The sequence below is a fragment of the Myxine glutinosa genome, chromosome 1 (genome assembly GCF_964187855.1).
Source record: "Myxine glutinosa chromosome 1, kmMyxGlut1.1, whole genome shotgun sequence".
In the NCBI taxonomy this organism is placed as follows: Eukaryota; Metazoa; Chordata; class Myxini; order Myxiniformes; family Myxinidae; genus Myxine; species Myxine glutinosa.
In genome coordinates, this window is record NC_136261.1 from 55,462,007 (window position 1) to 55,480,976 (window position 18,970).

Here is an 18,970-nt window from a genome sequence, read left to right on the forward strand (position 1 = left end):
AGAAATGACAAAGGATGAAGGAGTTATAGATGCACCATACATGAGAACTGAGCCACACTTTATATCTTCATATCAAGATTTTAAAACATCAGGAGTCTATGATGAACTTATTAAACAAGAGCAAGATGTGGATAATTCAATCGTAGGAAGTGGATTCAATATAGGAAAGATTATTTACATAGACATTCATATTCTTAAATCAGATCCTCTAAAAGCTTCTTCTTACATTGATTTACCCAGTGTTATCAAAAATAGAAAAGCAGTTATCAATATCAAAAATAAAGATAATAAATGTTTTCTCTGGTCTATTCTAGCACACTTACATCCTCCACATTTTCATGGTGAAAGAGTATCTCATTATAAAAAATATGAGAATACATTAAATACGAAAGATCTAAAGTTTCCTATGGCTTTAAATGATATTCCTAAATTTGAAAAGATGAATAATTTATCAGTTAATGTTTATGGTCTAACAGAAACAAACAACATTCAGGTTTTAAAGCTTTCTGACAATTGTAAACAAACTCATATTAATCTTCTATATTTTAATTCAGAGGAAAATTCACATTATACATACATCAAATATCTTTCTAAATTGGTTCGTACACAAGTATGTGAAAGAACAAATAAAATATATATTTGTACACGTTGTCTTAACTTCTTCAATACACAAGAAAGATTGGATAAACACTCAAATTATTGTGGTGAACATAAATCAACGGTAATTAAAATGCCGAAAGAAGGCTCAAAGATTTCATTCAAAGATGAAAAGAAAACAATAAAACATCCATTTGTTATATATGCTGATTTTGAAAGTATTCTAGAAAAAATAGATACTGCTTCTCCAGATCCAAAACAATCATACACAAATAAATATCAAAAACATACTCCTTGCGGTTTTTGTTATTATATCAAATCATCCGCTGGTGATGAATATACAAGTTAGAGGAGTATAGAGGCTCAAATACCCCAGAGGAGTTTGTGAAACGACTAGAAAAAGTGTGTTCGATTAACCAAGATAATGAGAGAAACCAATAAACCAATGTCCTTAACAAGTAAAGAAAAAAGAGAATTTAGACATCCAAAGGCTGCCTGTCATATTTGTGAGAAGAAAATTGGTAAAGGTCTAAAGGTTAGAGACCATTGTCATCTCACTGGTAAATATAGAGGTCCGGCTCATCAAAGTTGTAATATTAATTATCAACTCCCCTCTTTCATTCCTGTCTTTCTTCATAACAACGCTCATTATGATACACATCTATTTATTAATGAACTTTCAAAGACATCTGGACACATTTCAGTAATTCCTAACACGGATCAGAAATACATTTCATTCACAAAAACAATTCACACATCTCCTATTACTCATATCAGATTTCTTGATACATTTAAATTCATGGCAAGTCCATTGGTTAACTTGGTTCAAAATCTAAAAGAGTTTCCATGTCTTTCAGAGTATTTTTCAGACAAAGATTTACGAACACAAAAGGGAATTTATCCCTATGACTATATGGACTCATTTGAGAGATTCAATGAAACACAAATTCCTTCAAAAGAAAATTTCTATAATAAATTAAATAATAGTCATATACCTGATAAAGATTTATGTACACGCACAAAATGTTTGGAAAAAATATAACATCAAGAATCTTGGTGAGTATCATGATTTGTATCTCAAAACTGATGTTCTTCTTCTAGCTGATGTCTTTGAGGCTTTCAGAACAATCTGTCATTCTGGATATGGATTGGATCCTGCTCACTATTACACTGCTCCTGGTCTTGCTTGGAGCGCGATGTTGAAAATGACAAAACAAGTTTTGGATTTAATAACAGATGTTGACATGCTCTTGATGATTGAAAAGTCAAAAAGAGGTGGAATTTCACAAGTCTGTTCAAAGAGATATACAAAAGTAAATAACAAATATCTTCCAAATTATGATTCAACAAAAGAGAGTTCTTACTTAATGTACTATGACTCAAATAATTTGTATGGTTGGGCAATGTCTCAGGCTCTTCCTTATGGAAAACTTAGATGGGTAAAGGAAAAAGACTACAAAAAGGTTTTACAAGATGTATGTATCTCTACACAAAAAGAATTGGATGATTCAAAGGTTGGTTATTATTTTGAAGTTGATTTGAAATATCCAGAGGAACTCCATAACCTACACAAAGATCTCCCATTTGCTTGTGAAAAGGAAATTCCAAAGAATGAGTGGTTAAGTGATTATCAACATTCATTTAATGTAAAGGGTAAAGCGTCAGAGAAGCTTCTAACAACACTATACAACAAGAAAAATTATGTTCTTCATCAAAGAAATTTGAGACAATGTCTTTCAAAGGGTCTCCGTGTTGAAAAGATACATAGGATTCTAAAGTTCAATCAAAGTTATTGGTTAAAGGGGTACATTGATTTTAATACACAAAGAAGAACAGAGTCAAAAACAGATTTTGAGAAAGACTTTTATAAATTGATGAATAATGCGGTCTTTGGTAAGACTATGGAAAATGTGAGGAAAAGTCAAAATATCAGACTATCAACATCTTGGAAACAAGCATCAAAATTAATTAATAGACCGAGTTTTACGAGAGTTGAGGTCTTTACTGAGAACTTTTGTGCGATCCATTTGATTAAAGAGAGTATTGAAATGGACAAACCTATTTATATTGGAACATCAATTCTTGATTTGTCAAAGTCATTAATGTATGATTACTTTTATAATAACTTGAGGAAGAAATATCAAAATGATGTTAATCTACTTTACATGGATACAGATAGTTTTATTTTGAAAATTAATACTGATGATGTTTATTCAGACATGAAAAAGGACATTAATATTTATGATACAAGTAATTATAGTCCAGAGAGTGAGTTGTTCTCTTCTAAAAATAAAAAGGTGATTGGAAAGTTCAAGGATGAATTAGGAGGAAATGTTATGAGTGAATTTGTGGGATTGAGGTCCAAGGCTTATGCTTATAAATATATTGTGAATAACGTTGAAAAGACTGATAGGAAGTTAAAAGGTGTAAAGAAAAATGTTATCAAAGAAACAATAAACTTTAAGGATTATTATAACTGTTTAACAACAAAGAAAGAAGAGTTTAGAAAGATTAATGGAATAAGAAGTTATAAACATCAATCATATACAGAAGAGATAAATAAGAAAGCATTAGGAGCTTTTGATGATAAGAGGTTTATTTTAGAAAATGGGATTGATAGTCTCCCTTATGGTTATATAAGTATATAAGTGATAAGATATATATAAGTGATAAGATCTATATAAGTGATATATATATTAGTGATAAGATATATATAAGTGATAAGATAATGGGGTTAGGGATTTTAAGGGCTACCGCCGCCTTTTTTATTAATATATAAATGATAGAACCAAGTATCAACCAGACTAAAGAGTGGAGGTGTAATCAACCTTGGTATATAAATGGAAAACATAATGAATGTGAAAAATATCAAATAGGTATAATTGAAAAGGCAACTGGTAAAAAAGTTCACAAAACAAATAAGAGAATTAATTTAAATACTGGTGAGTTGGGTAAAAAAGATGGAAATATTTTTGAGTGGACGGAAAACTTTAATGGTTGTCAGGAAAATATATACTTTAATTTAAAAATGGTATGTGGCACTGGAGGCACCCAAACAAGAACATTGAGGGAGGTTTATCATTTTATTTTAACTCAGTTAAAATATCTTGAAAAAGAACCAAACTCAAACATATACTTTGTCAATATATTAGACGGTGAAGAGAGTTGTAGGAGAATTAAATTATTTCCCACACATAAACAAATATTTGTCGGGTCGATGTTTGAGTGGGTTATATTCACCAGATGATATTAAGAGTAAAAGGTTAAAAGGTCCATAAGGTCAGAAGGATCACAGGTGTTTAAGTGGTCTAATGAATAAGGATAGCATGTCAAAAGGTGAGAAGGTTCGTAAAGAACAGGGTGAGAGAAATAGAGGTGCTTTGGGTTAATGAGGAGAGAGGAAAATTAACATGTAAGTCAATGGGAATTTGGAGGTGTCCCAGGATTAAAGTGCTATGACTGAAACATGAGTACACATAATTAACATGTAAGTCAATGGGAATTTGGAGGTGTCCCAGGATCAACATTATTACACTACTACTGGGTAAATCAATGTAGGAAGAAGCTTTTAGAGGATCTGATTTAAGAATATGAATGTCTATGTAAATAATTTTTCCTATATTGAAGCCACTTCCTACGATTGAATTATCCACATCTTGCTCTTGTTTAATAAGTTCATCATAGACTCCTGATGTTTTAAAATCTTGATATGAAGATATAAAGTGTGGCTCAGTTCTCATGTATGGTGTATCTATAACTCCTTCGTCCTTTGTCATTTCTAATTTTACTCCCATATAAAATTTAAGTGGTTTCATTTCTTTTAGTGTTTTTTCAATCAACGTTTGAACAGCAGGTTTAACTATTTCTACAGCATCAACTATAGACTCTGGTTCAGGAGGTTTGAAGTTAAAGACTCTTATTTTAATATGTCCTTTGAATGCACCATCAGAGTTTTTAGTTGTGATAAAATTTGATAAATGTAGAATTGTTTTAAGATGTATTTCGAAGCCTTTCTTGAGGATATTTTTATTACATGCAGAACAGTGTTTTGTTTCCTTCTGAATAGGAGATAGTAGGTGAAGTAGATTAAATGTGTGTTTGTTAGTTTTAAGGTGTCTTTTGTATTGTTTATATTCTTGTTCACAAACATCGCAATACGTTGCTTTGATCATATTTATTTATATAGTAAAATTATACTTAAAACAAAGTGCCTCTTTCAGAGGCTTTTTAAAAGATGAAACTGTGCTTAGAGTAAAACACCTTTGAGCTTTTCAACTCGTTTTATGCATATAACTTTATAATAATAATAATAATAATAATTCATTTATTTTGTATAGCGCTTTTCCAGAAGCCCAAAGGCGCTTTGACAGAGTGGCAAACATAATGCATAACAATACATGAAAACAACAATTTCAAAAAAGACAAGAATCAATAGGGAAATATTTAAAGCAAAAGGAGGGAGAAGGAGAAGAGATAGTCAGGGGTTAAATGCTGTGGGTTGAATGTTGAATGCAGTGTTGAACAGGTGGGTCTTTAGTGATGTTTTGAATGTGGTGAGTGAGGAGGAGTCTCTGATGGTGTGAGGTAGTGAGTTCCAGAGGGTGGGCGCAGCGATGGAGAAGGCCCTGTCCCCCCAGGATCTGAATTTGGTCCGGATGGAGGGGGTCAGGAGGTTTGTACCAGCAGAGCGGAGGTTGCGGGTGGGAGTGTGTCTGGAGAGGAGGTCAGCCAGGTAGGATGGGGCCAGGTTATGGAGGGCTTTGTATGTCAAGAGGAGGATTTTGTACTGGATTCTCTGGGGGATGGGGAGCCAGTGAAGCTTGTAAAGGACGGGGGTGATGTGGTCACGGGTCCGGGAATGGGTGAGTAGACGGGCAGCGGAGTTCTGAATGTATTGGAGTTTATTGGTGATTTTTGAGGGTGAACCATAGAGGAGGCTATTGCAGTAGTCCAGACGGGAGGTGATGAAGGCGTGGATGAGGGTTTCTGCAGCCGTGGAGGAGAGGGATGAGCGGAGACGGGCAATGTTTTTCAGGTGAAAGAAGGCTGACTTTGTGATCTGTTTAGTGTATTTGTCGAAGGAAAAGGTTTGGTCAAAGATGACGCCAAGATTCCGGATGTGAGGGGAGGTGGATACTGGGATACCGTCGATGTTGAGGGCAAAGTTATGGGTGGATTTTGTGAGCGTTTTTGGGCCAATGATGATTATTTCAGATTTATCACAGTTAAGCTTGAGGAAGTTGATTTGAAGCCAGGATTTTATTTCAGTGATGCAGTTTGTCAGGATAGAGTGGGTGTCGGTGGAGACGAACTTGGTGGAGATGAAAAGCTGGATGTCATCGGCGAAGCAGTGGAATTGGAGACCATGACGGCGGATTAAGTGACCGAGCGGGGACAGGTAAAGGATGAAGAGGAGGGGGCCAAGAACTGAACCCTGGGGGACACCTTGGGGGAGGGGAGCAGTGGAGGATTTGCAGTTATTGATGGAGATGAACTGGCATCTGTCATAGAGGTATGATTTAATCCAAGAGAGGGCAGTGCCGGTAACGTTAAAGGTGGATTCAAGTCGGGTGAGGAGGATAGTGTGATCGATGGTGTCAAAGGCAGCGCTGAGGTCGAGGAGGACGAGAATGTTGAGGTTGCCAGCGTCAGAGGAGAGGAGAAGGTCGTTGGTGATTTTGAGGAGAGCAGTTTCAGTACTGTGGTTGGACCGGAATCCGGATTGGAATGTTTCATACAGGTTATTGGCAGAGAGATGATGTTTGAGTTGAGTGGCTACAGCGCGTTCCAAAACTTTTGACAGAAAGGGTAGGTTGGAGATGGGTCTGAAGTTGTTTAGGGTGTCAGGGTTTAGACCAGGTTTTTTTAGAATGGGGGTAACAGCAGCAATTTTGAGGGAAGGTGGGACGATGCCTGTAGACAGGGAGGAGTTTATTGTTGCAATGATAAGTGGAGAGAGAGCAGGGAGGGAGGCTTTGACAAAGCTGGAGGGGATGGGGTCAAGAGTGCAGGTGGCAGTTTTCATTCCTATGAGGAGTTCAGAGAGGTCAGTAGGGGAGATTGGGGAGAACCGAGACAGGGGATGGCAGGACAAGGGGGGGCAGGTGGTTGGAGGGGGAGCGGGTGCGGCGGTGGTCAAGCTGTTGTAGATGTTGTCAATTTTGCGTTGGAAGAAAGAGAGGAAGGAGATGCAGTTGTCTACTGTGAATGACTGGGTGGTGGTGTTCAGGGGGCGGAGGAGTTTGTTTATTGTCGAGAAGAGTGCTTTTGGGTTTCCGGAGCCAGAGTGGATAATTTGAGAGTAGTAGGCAGAGCGGGCGCGGGAGAGGGCATCTTTGTAGTGTTGTAGGTGGTCCTTGTAGGCTTGGGAGTGAACTGTGAGACCCGTTTTATTGCGGAGTCTTTCAAGTTGGCGAGCACGAGTTTTCATCAGGTGGAGTTCAGGGGTAAACCAGGGAGCAGAATGGGTGAAAGAAACTGTTTTGGTTTTTACAGGCGCAAGCTGGTCAAGGCAGGAGGAGAGAGTGTGGTTGTAGTAGTCAGTGAGGTCAGAAGGGGTGTGGAGGTCAATGAAGGGAGAAGTGGACATTTTTTCAGAGAGGGTGGATGAGAATGAGGTAGGTGAAAGAGCGTTTAGCTTACGGAAGTTGATTGTGCGATAATGCCTTGGTGTTGGGGCGGGGATGTTGATGGTCAGAGTGATGGCTAAGTGGTCAGAGAGGGTGAGGTCAGAGCCATAGAGATGGTGCAAATTTAATCCAGTGGAGCAGACAAGGTCCAAAATGTGACCACGGATATGGGTAGGAAAGTCGACATGTTGAGTGAGGTTAAAGCAGGTGAGTAAATCAGTGAAGTCAGTGGTTATTGTGGAGTCAGTGGAGTCCATGTGGATATTGAAATCACCAAGGAGGAGGATTGAGGGGGAGAGGGAACATAGCTGGGTCAGAAAGTAGGAGAAGTCAGACAGGAATGATGGGTGTGGTTTGGGAGGGCGGTAGACGACAGCCATGACTGACTGCGTGCGACCAGAGAGTTTTAAAGCCAGGTGTTCAAATGATGGAGCAGATGAGATGGAGATGAGGTTGGTCTTGATGTCTTGACGGTGGATAACGGCAATTCCACCACCTCGGCCCTCCGAGCGTGGTTTATTGACGTAGGAATATCCATTGGGTGTGGTGAGGTTAAGTGTGTAGTAGTCCAGAGGTTGTTGCCAGGTTTCAGTGAGACAGAGAAAGTCCAGTTTGTTATCCAGGATGTATTCGTTCAGGATGAGGCATTTGTTGTTGAGGGACCGGGTGTTGAACAGGGTGAGCTTGATGTTGTTTTGAACAGCAGGGATGAATTCAGGTGATTTAGCCAGGGTTCGTAGGCAGGAGGTGCGATCGTGTGCGTTGCTGTGACCAGGTGCGCTGGGACGAAGAGTGAGAGTGCGCTGAGCCGACCAGAGGACGGGGATGGAGTGACCTGATTGCAAATAAACAAACTTACGACCGGAGCCACGGTGAATGTACCTGGGTCGTCGGAGGAGTCCATTTGATTTGATGGCAGAGATGCATGATGGGGTGGAGCGGGTATTGAGCAGAAGAAGCCTTGCGGCTTCCAGTGGATAACTGGTAACCAGATACCAGATAACCCTCCTTAAGCCATTTTAGCCCGATTAAGCCATTTTAGCCCGATTAAGCCATTTTAGCCCGATAAAGCCATTTTAGCCCGATTAAGCCATTTTAGCCCGATTAAGCCACTGTTAAACTTTACTTAAAGTAAAACACCTTTGAGCTTTTCAACTCGTTTTATGTATATAACTTTACTTAAAGTAAAACACCTTTGAGCTTTTCAACTCGTTTTATGTATATAACTTTACTTAAAGTAAAACACCTTTGAGCTTTTCAACTCGTTTTATGTATATAACTTTACTTAAAGTAAAACACCTTTGAGCTTTTCAACTCGTTTTATGTATATAACTTTACTTAAAGTAAAACACCTTTGAGCTTTTCAACTCGTTTTATGTATATAACTTTACTTAAAATAAAACACCTTTGAGCTTTTCAACTCGTTTTATGTATATAACTTTACTTAAAGTAAAACATCTTTGAGCTTTTCAACTCGTTTTATGTATATAACTTTACTTAAAGTAAAACACCTTTGAGCTTTTCAACTCGTTTTATGTATATAACTTTACTTAAAGTAAAACACCTTTGAGCTTTTCAACTCGTTTTATGTATATAACTTTACTTAAAGTAAAACACCTTTGAGCTTTTCAACTCGTTTTATGTATATAACTTTACTTAAAGTAAAACACCTTTGAGCTTTTCAACACGTTTTATGTATATAACTTTACTTAAAGTAAAGCGTCTATGTATTAGCCAGAAAGTTTAGATACTCTAGTTCATCAATTTCAATTTCACTATCTGAGTCATCAATAAAGCTACTCTCATAACGATCATTTGAACACAAACTATTAGTATCATAACTATCTTCAGATCCTAGACTCTCAGTATAATAACTCTCAGAGTATTGACTGTTAATATCACTCATTTACATACCATTAAACTTCCATCAATATCTATATATTTTCTTTCATTAGAACTAATAACCACAATATTTTTTACATTAAATGTTATTTTCAAATAATCTCTAATAATCAGAGTACGGAATGATAGTTCACCACTAATATTCATATTATTAATTTCACCCACATCTTTGGGTCTATTAAAGAATATACAAATGTTTCCTCTAGAATCGTTGATGGTCTTATCATTCATTTTCAAAGCTTCTTTATCAATGACCTTTTCAAGCTTTGAGTAAATTGTTAGTAGTAGTGGAGAAACTTTTGTCAAATTTACTTTAATAGAGTTATTAATTAACATAGCTTGTCCCGTAAATTTAATAAAAGGACACATGTTATTCTCCATTATGGGTTTAATCCAAAAAATTTCCATATTTATCTTTGTTCAATTTAACATCTTTGACATATTTTTCTATATCTTCCACCGAAGTAGAGATTGATTGAAATTTGTCTTTTGTGTTTTACTTTAAGCACAGTTTCATCTTTAAAAAAGCCTCTAAAAAAGGCACTTTGTTTTAAGTATAATTTTACTTTATAAATATGATAAATTCTGAAGGATATTTAGAATTTCCAGACTCTCCATATGATAAATTAGAAATCTGCCACCATTGTGGCAGAATAGGGCTTAATAATGAGGGTTCATATAAACAATGTATTTTCTGTGATTTAATTTTAATTAATGAGAATAAAAAATATAGAAAAATATATAACTCTTTTAAATTAGAACCAAAAATGAATTACTTTACAAGATTAATAAGAGAGATGAATGTTAAGTATTATGGTGATAATACACCATTTCTTACAAGGGAAGAGACTATTTGTATTGAGGAAATGTATAAGGGTTTAATGATATTTATTATTCAAAATAATTTAAATGGAAATGTTAATACAAGATACTATATAAACAAAATAATGGATTATTTTGAAATTAAACCTGAACTCAGGATAAAATATAGAGTTTCTCAAAAAACTCAAAAAAAGTTATATGACTTGTTTTCCAAATATATAAATGAATGATTTTTTACCCGTTTGGGAAAATAAGATAAAATTTAATAACCATAAAAATCTTCCAAATTCATTGAGATGTCTAATAGTCGGTTCAAGCGGATGTGGAAAAACCTGTTTACTTTTAAAGATGCTCCTTAGTCCTAATTTTTTCGATTATGATAATTTAATAATTTTTACAAAGTCAAGTTTTCAACCCGAGTATCAACTACTCTCACAGGGTTTTAATGCGGGTCTTAAAAAGGAAGACATTATCGGTTTATTTAAACTTCAAAACAAACTAAATGATTATAATATTGATGATATAATACAATTATTTTGTGATACACAGAAATCAAAATCAAAACCAAAACCCATAACTTGTATTCTCAGTGATAATACAGATGATATACCTTCACCTCAAGATTTAGATAAATCAAAAAAGAACCTCGTTATCTTTGATGATTGTGTTAATGAGAGGAACCAAACAGTAATGGATAGCTACTTTACAAGAGGTAGACATTCTTCTTGTAATTGTATTTATCTTAGTCAGTCATATTTTCAACTCCCTCGGCGCTCAATAAGAAACAATGCTAATACTTTTATTTTATTTAAGTTAAATTCAATAGATACAAATAATTTTTGGAGAGATAATTGTTCTTCATTATGTAGTAAGAAGGAATTTGAAAATAATATGAAACACACGATTGGAAAATATAAATATATTGTTGTGAAACAAGATGAGATACTAAATGATATTTTTCAATAAATAAATACAGAAAATGAATACCGAAGAAAGAGTAAGAAAGTTTAAAGAACATCAAGAGTTGGTTTCAAAAGTTGTAAAGCAACAGGAAGACATAAAGAAGAAAAGGAGACAGAAACTAACTGGTGAAGAAGCCTTTGAAAGAAAACAAGAGAAATTTTTTTAACTACTTTTAAAAACTCAACAAACGATTTCACCTACAGTTCCCACAGTAGAATTTACTCCGAAAAAATTTCAAATGCTCAAAGATTTTAGTCAAATGACAGAGCAAGAACTTGGAGAATTAGAATATGATGATGAAGGATTATTTCGGCATCTTGAGAAGGTAAATAAACTTTCCAATTATATTGTAGAAGCTCTTCAAAACAATGAATATTTGAAGGGTTCAAAAACCAGAGCAGGTCTCATTCCAACAGAAGAACCAGCACAGTTCCATCTTGTGAAAGAAAAGTTATTGATATTTAATGATAAATTGGTGTTCTTAAGTTCTGACCAACCAAATGTTGAATTAACCCCAAGATTAATGTTTCTTCCAACAAAAGATGGACATGCTAATTCACCTTATTTTGATGAACCGCTTGATATGGAAAGAGAGGAAGATAGAGAGTATATTGAGTTGCTAAACGCACTTGATTATGGAGTTTCTGTTGCTGGTAAAAGGAAGAAGAATGAGAAGGAGAAACATATTATTGATGCTTTAAGTAAGCTTGGTTCGGGTGTTAGTTTTCTTCCAAATGACCCATCACAATTAGTTAATAGGTTATTATTGTTGTTAGGTAGTAAGAAGGCTGGAAACAACAATTGTTTTAATGAAGCATCTGCCATTTTAGATCAGTTGATGAATATGAAAATAATTAATAAATGTCAATACAAAGATATTTTATTAGATATTAAATAAGATGAGAAGCACAATTCTTAGTTTTAATTTCACAACGAGTGATTACACAGCTTCATTCCCTTACCCACTACAACTTGACCCCACAAAAGAATATGAGGCTTCTTTGTTGTCAATGGAGACTTACAATACCCTTTTTAATATCACAGAGAAAAACAACAAGTTTAGTTATAATCCAGGAAGTGGATATAAAACTATAACCGTTTCACCCGGTGCTTACGAGATTTCTCAAATATCTTCAGAAGTCTCTCGCCTTATGAAAGAAAAAGGTGATGAACCAAAAAATATTGTAATAGATATTCAAAAACACACTTCAAAATCAACTATTAAACTTAAAAATAATTATAAAGTTGATTTCACGATTGAAAATTCGTTCAGAGAGCTATTGGGTTTCTCTTCTAAAAAGATTGAAACTAACGGGACGTCTTACAGTGATAATGTCATTCAAATATCCTCCGGTATAAATTCAGTATTAATTCATTGTGATTTGATTGATGGTGCTTATAACGATGGAATAAGAACAAATACAATATTTTCATTCAGTGCATACTCAACCCCGATTGGTTATAAATTTAATATGGAACCAAAAAATCTTGTCTATTTACCTGTGTCAGGAAAAACCATATACAGAGTAAATTTTAGGATGACCGACCAAGATAATCGCATGATATCCTTTAATGATGAAATTATATCCATCAGAATTCACCTACGTGAAGTTTTTCAATAAATAAATAATGGTTATTGTGAGAAAACACGAGTTGGGAAAATATAAAATAATTACAGGGGATGGGATGTTCCTTTCACCATACTATAAGGGTGAAGGTATGTTTCTTGGTAGAGGATACTATAAACCAAAGAGACAACGGGGTGTGGGACATCAATTGAGAAATAAAGGAGATGGGATAATTGATACTCTAATGGGTATTGGTTCAACCATCCTTAAACATAAAGACCTAATTGGTTCAACTGCTTCAGCCGTGGGCTCAGTTGCGGGTGCTATAAAGAGTATAAAAGATGCTCAAAAGGAGTCTCATAAATTACAAGCAATCAAAGAAATTAAAAAAGGTAAAACTCAACTATCTTCACAAGAATGACAAAAAATCATTAAAATACTTGGGTCAGGGTTTCAACAATTTTAATGCTATATAAATACAAGTATGGAAGTGATTGATAGTATCTATGATTTGGATGATACGATTATCATTTCAAACTCTACTAAAAAGGAAGACTATTTTAAGGTAAATGCTATAACAGGAACAGACTGGAATTCAAACGGAACAAAAAGTTTTGAAATAAATAATCAACAAACTTACTTGAATATAGCTGATAGTTTCTTGCTGTGTAAATTTAAATTCACTAAGGCTGCGATTAATACTAATGCTACACTCGTAAATGATTTCTTCTGGAAAATGTTTGATAGTGTCCGCCTGTATATTGGAACACAAGAGGTTGAAGCGGTTGATTATGTCTCTGCTATATCTGAAATGATGAAATTTACACTATATTCGTTTAGTGATAGAATGGGTAAGGGAGCTGTTGAAGGTTTTATTCCTGATATGTCAACGGGAACAAATGCTGACCCTGGTTATAGTCAAAGGAAGTCAATGTATAATGATGATACAAAAGCAGAGAATAGTTTTACCGTAGCAGTACCTCTGAAAGGTATATTTGGATTTTGTGATTATGATAAAGTTTTGTATGGTCTTAAAATTAGATTTCAACTACAAAGGAATGATAATGTAAATAGGTTGCTTTTTGGGGTTGAAAATGCTTTTGGCGACAATAATAAATTTGTTATTAATGATTTGTGTTGGTATATTAGTGAATATACTCCTAATCTTAAAACGGAAGAGATGTTAAATAGAAGACTTAACTCAAAGAAACCGCTAAATGTATCATACCTTAAAAGAAGATGTCAACACGTTAAACTGGAACACACTACCTACACTTGGAATTTGGGTGTTCTTGAAGGAAAGCCACGATACCTATGGCTCATTTTTAAGAAACCAGATGGAGAGGAGGGTACTGATAAGAATAATGCGCTGAGTGATAATGCTAAGGTGAAACAACTTCGGGTTTCTCTTGATGGAACATTTTATCTGCGAGATAGATTGGAAATTGATTGGGAAAAAAAAGATTATGCGGAAGCCTACAAGTCTTACCAAACGGTGTGTGAAAGCAACGGTAATAATGAACCTATTTTGGATATGGTTGCGTTTCAAAAACTTTATACCATCTACGCAATTGACCTGAGTTCTCAAAAGGAAACTATAAAGTCTAATAGAGTGGATACTTCTCTATACATTGAAAGAGGAGAGAATGAAGAAGTTGATGCTTATTGTTTGCTTTTGGAGGAAACAGAATTACAGATTAATACAGATAATGGTGTTATGATTAATATCACATAGGTTTTTTCTCATAAATAAATGAGTAGGAAAGAACTGGTATATGTTAATCAAATCAATCTTAATAAATTAACATCTTGTATTCAAAATCAAAAGCCTTGTATTACTAACGTTAATACAATTCAAAGAAAAGGAGCAGTAAGAATTGATGTTTTACTCACAAGACAGCAGGTAAAAACACTAAATGATGCTGGTTCACTTAAAATTAAAATGACAAAACCTATGTTAAAGAAATATTCAATACAAGAGGGAGGATTTCTCCCATTTCTAATTCCTTTATTTGCTGGTTTAAGTGCGGCGGGAGCATTGACTGGTGGTATTTCAGCAGCGGTAAAAACTGCTAACGAAAGGAAGGCACAACTAAAAGCTCAAAAAGAATTGGAAAGACATAACAAGGAGTTGGAGAAACAAATTAGTGGAAGTGGTGTAATTGTGGATTTTGCTCAAAAACTTGAAAGTCTACCTGATAAAGCTAGATTGTTAGTTGGAGATATGCTTTCCTCTATCGCTCAAGCGGGTGTTAAACTAACTAAAAGGGGTAATGGGTTATATCTTTCTCATAAATAAATGGATAAATGGTTTAAACAATTTGGAAAGAATACAACGTCAAATATAGAACTTACGAAATATTGTTATGAATTTGGTAGAGTAACATCTAGAGCTAGGTAGATCTGAATAGGTAGGTATTCGGCTGTCGTGACAGGGACTCTACATGTAATAAGTTCTTGATGTTTAGGCGTTTGTCGGGGTAAGATGTATGATTGTGGATCTACCTGGAGGTCCGAGTGTTAAATAGTGAGGGATTAAAGGTAACGCCCCTGTGAGTCTCACCTAGTAGTCAAACCTTTGTCCATTATGGCACTGCAAACCACATAAACATTAGTTAGGTCCTTAGCGCAACATTAAATAATTCCCTTTCCCTGACAATGACTTCGGAATAAATGGACAGGAAGCCAGGCCAAAAACACCGCCACAATGGGCCGCCACCGTTTACACCTCCAAGGCCTACAAACCTCGCCTGGCACGTGTTATAACACAAGGACCGCGGGGGTCGGTGAGCGAGAGTGGAGCATGCCGCAGAGGGCGTGGCCGGGGCGAGCCGGCGAGTTGGGAGGCTGTGATTGGCTGAGGAGTGCGCCAATGTGACGTCATCGGCGAGAGATATATGCGACGGTCGGACGCCATTTCGTGACACACGGCAGCACACGGAGTTGAGGCAGTTCGTTGAACAGTGGCACACCGAGCACACGGAGCACACGGCAGTTCGCAGCAGTTCGTTGCAGTCGAGGTTCGTTCGTCGCAGTTCGTTGAACAGTTGGCACTGAACAGTTGGCACTGAACAGTTGGCACTTGGCTGCCAGCACTCCCGCAGAGAGTCTGGTCAAGTGGAGTTCAAAGGAGTCCTTCCTGTCCCTGGTCAAGTGGAGTTTGTGCCCGCGTTGGAGGTCGTCGACGCATGGTGCTTTTTGGTGCGTGGTGCTCGGCCTTGTGGGACTTGGAGCGAGGGACCTCGTGGTGTGCGATCGGGCCGAAAGGAGCGGTGTTGGACGGGCGCCACAAAGACGACGAAAGACAGATAAGCCGCATCCGCGTACTTTTTGAACGACGTGACGTATTCTTTTCGTAATTCATCTCCCTCGTTTTGTGTTTGCTGTCAGTCGTGTGGGGACGTCCCGATCTAGGATATTAGATTTACCGGCGGGCTTTTTCACTGGCTTTACTTTTCATTAATAAATCCTTATATTATTTTCTGTATATATCTGAACGCAGTTTTCCTGGGTGTTTCATTTTAATAGATAGGGCTGCGGAGCTTGCTGCGTCTGCCCTTCCGCGCGTTTAACTTTGTGTTGAGCTTTAATCCGCCATTGAGTTTTCGCCTCGGGAGTTAAAGTCTCGCAAATCGGCCATCCGTAACTGTGGTGTTAATCACGGTTGCGTAACAATATTGTAAAAAACTAAAAATTGATAATGTGGTTATTTGTATGAGAGATGAATTAAAAAAGTTGTCCAAGAATACAATGAATATTATTATGAATTTAGACACACAGAATGGTTCTCATTGGGTTTGTATTCATAATAGTCAGGATAAATATTATTTTGATAGTTATGGTATGTCACCACCTGTTGAAGTAATACAATTCTTACAGAATGGTGTTTAGCAAACATTTCAAGTTCAAGAAATTAATTCTAAATGTTGTGGTCAATTATGTTTATATGTATTATTTCAACTCAACAATAATGAAAATTTTTATGATAGCATTTTTAATCTAATATAAATGACTTATGTTGGAAAAGATGGTTCTATCTTTGGAAAATCCTCTCAGGATATTGATTTATCAAATTATTATACAAAGGCACAGGCTGAACGACAAAAATATAGTATAAGTAAAAATATTAATATGAAGAATACTTATAAATTAATCAATTATCCAAACCCGACAGATGCGAATGACTTAATTAGATTTAGTGATTTATCACAATATATATATTTAAAGAAAACAGCACGTTTTGTTAAACAAGTAAAATTTACAACCACAACACCCGGTTATACTGACCATACACCTTTCCTCATTCAATTTAACTATCTGCTTACAATTGAATTTTATAAAGAAGGACATATAGTTAATATGCGAATCAATAAATGGGGGTATGATATGCCTGATTTAGGGTATAATTGGTATTTTTCAATAAACTTAGAAGACCTACATGATTTGAATCAGTCTCGTAAAGAAGAATATTATCCGCTTGGTGAGGATAAGGATTTATGTGGAAGTACAATTAGTAAACAACAAATACATGGTTTTAAGAAAAGAAAAATATATGATAGTATAGCGATGGTTAACATGACAAAGAAGGAAGGTAATGAGATAAGGATAGAAAGCCGAGGAATACAAACCGATTTGGTAGTGGCAAGATGGGGTGGTATTACCTGTTATAATATTAATCTCACATATATTTCTGATACATAAATGGCAGGAAAAAGACTACAAGAGAATTATAATTTTTGTATTCAGGGATACCTACAAGAAAAGGGTGCTCGGTATTACATACCTTATGATTTGGAGCATATACATGGAAATTTTGTCATTAAAAAGTGGCCTTATACTGATATTGCTAAACCCACAAATAGAGACTTGTTTAAAATATTAAATAAAAATGAACTTCTCAAAGTTATGAAATATAAAACTCTTTTAGAAATCGTCATCAAATCTTATTGGTATCCTATTATGAGAAAAATAATTATAGATACAAGAATATCTCAAAATCCAGATGAGTATATGTATAATATTCTTTGGGGCTCAAGCTCAAGGGTAGCAAGGGATGAGGAAGGAGTTGAAGAAGAGAAGGAGGAAAGAGAGAAGGAGGAGAAGGAGGAAAGGGAGAAGGAGGAGAGGGAGAAAAAGGAGAAGGAGGAGAAGGATGAAAGGGAGAAAAAGGAGAAGGAGGAGAGGGAGGAAAGGGAGAAAAAGGAGGAGGAGGAGAGGGAGGAAAGAGAGAGGGGGGAAAAATATAAAAATATGACCATTCCTGAGATTAATGAAAGATTGAAGTTATTACGACAAATAAATCAATCTCAACGCACCGAAGAGGAAAATAAAGAACTAATGACTCTTATGAAGATATTGGTTTTTAAATTTGCTATAATAAATTCAGAGAGCATATATACAACATATAGTTGATGATGTTGGTGTTATTGACTTTAGTTAGTTTTATTTGTAAATAAATGGAGGAGAGAGTGAAGGCATTCCTAAGGATTCTTTATGTTTTAAAAATCAAGATAGAAATGTATATGTTGAAAACCCAAAAGGCTTTGGCACTATGTAGGACTTTTTCTCATAAATAAATATGAGTTATTGTCTCAAATGTAAAAAGAAAACTAAATCTAAAAATATCTCCTTTGTTAAAGCTAAAAATAATAGAGTTTATCAAAAAGGAATATGTCAAGTGTGTGGCTCTAAAAAGTGCCAATTCATCTCTCCTAAAAGTGGAGGAGACATACAAAAGTTTTTGTCAGGAAGTAAATTTACAACAACTGGAATTCCAGGGGAACTACATCTACCTGGATATTCTTTCTGTGGTCCTGGAACAAACCTGGATAAATGATTAGATGAGGCTGACAATCCTAAACCTTGGTCAAAACCTACAAATAGGGTGGACGAAGTGTGTATGAAGCATGATATTGCTTATGGGAAAACCACTACGTTGACTGAAAAACATAAAGCCGACAGAGAAATGTTGTATAATTTGTCTTTGATACAAAATCCAATGTTGAGAGAGAAGGTTGATAGGTTTATTGTGAGAAATTTGATAAATGCTAAATTGAAACTTGGCCTTGGTTATTCACCCTCAAAACACTATTAGGCTCTAATGATGTCATCAAGACTGAGGAGCTTTTGGCTGATGAATTACATAAGCCTATAATCACAAAGTTTAAAAGAAGGAAAGTTTATTCTAAATACACCGACCACATATGGTCCGCTGATTTAATCGAACTAAAAAATGATAAGGGATACAAGTATGCTTTAACCGTTATTGATTTGAGGAGTAGATTTGCTTGGGTTGTTCCTTTGAAAAACAAGAGAGGTTATACTCTGATGTTAGCCTTCCAACAGATATTTAATAAAAGTAAAAGAAAAACAAAGAAGTTATGGACTGACGAGGGAACAGAGTTCTACAACAAAATATTCATGAAATTTCTTAAGGGGAAGGGTATTAAATTATACAGTACCTTTAATGAAGGAAAGGCAGTTGTTATT

At 35.6% G+C, this 18,970-nt stretch overlaps 1 protein-coding gene across 2 annotated transcripts in view; it reads right to left on the reverse strand.

The window, feature by feature from the left end:
• Nucleotides 1–18,970, reverse strand: part of SVOPL (SVOP like) — a 306,199-nt gene that overhangs the window by 63,016 nt on the left and 224,213 nt on the right. The gene's annotated exons all lie outside the window — the stretch shown is intronic.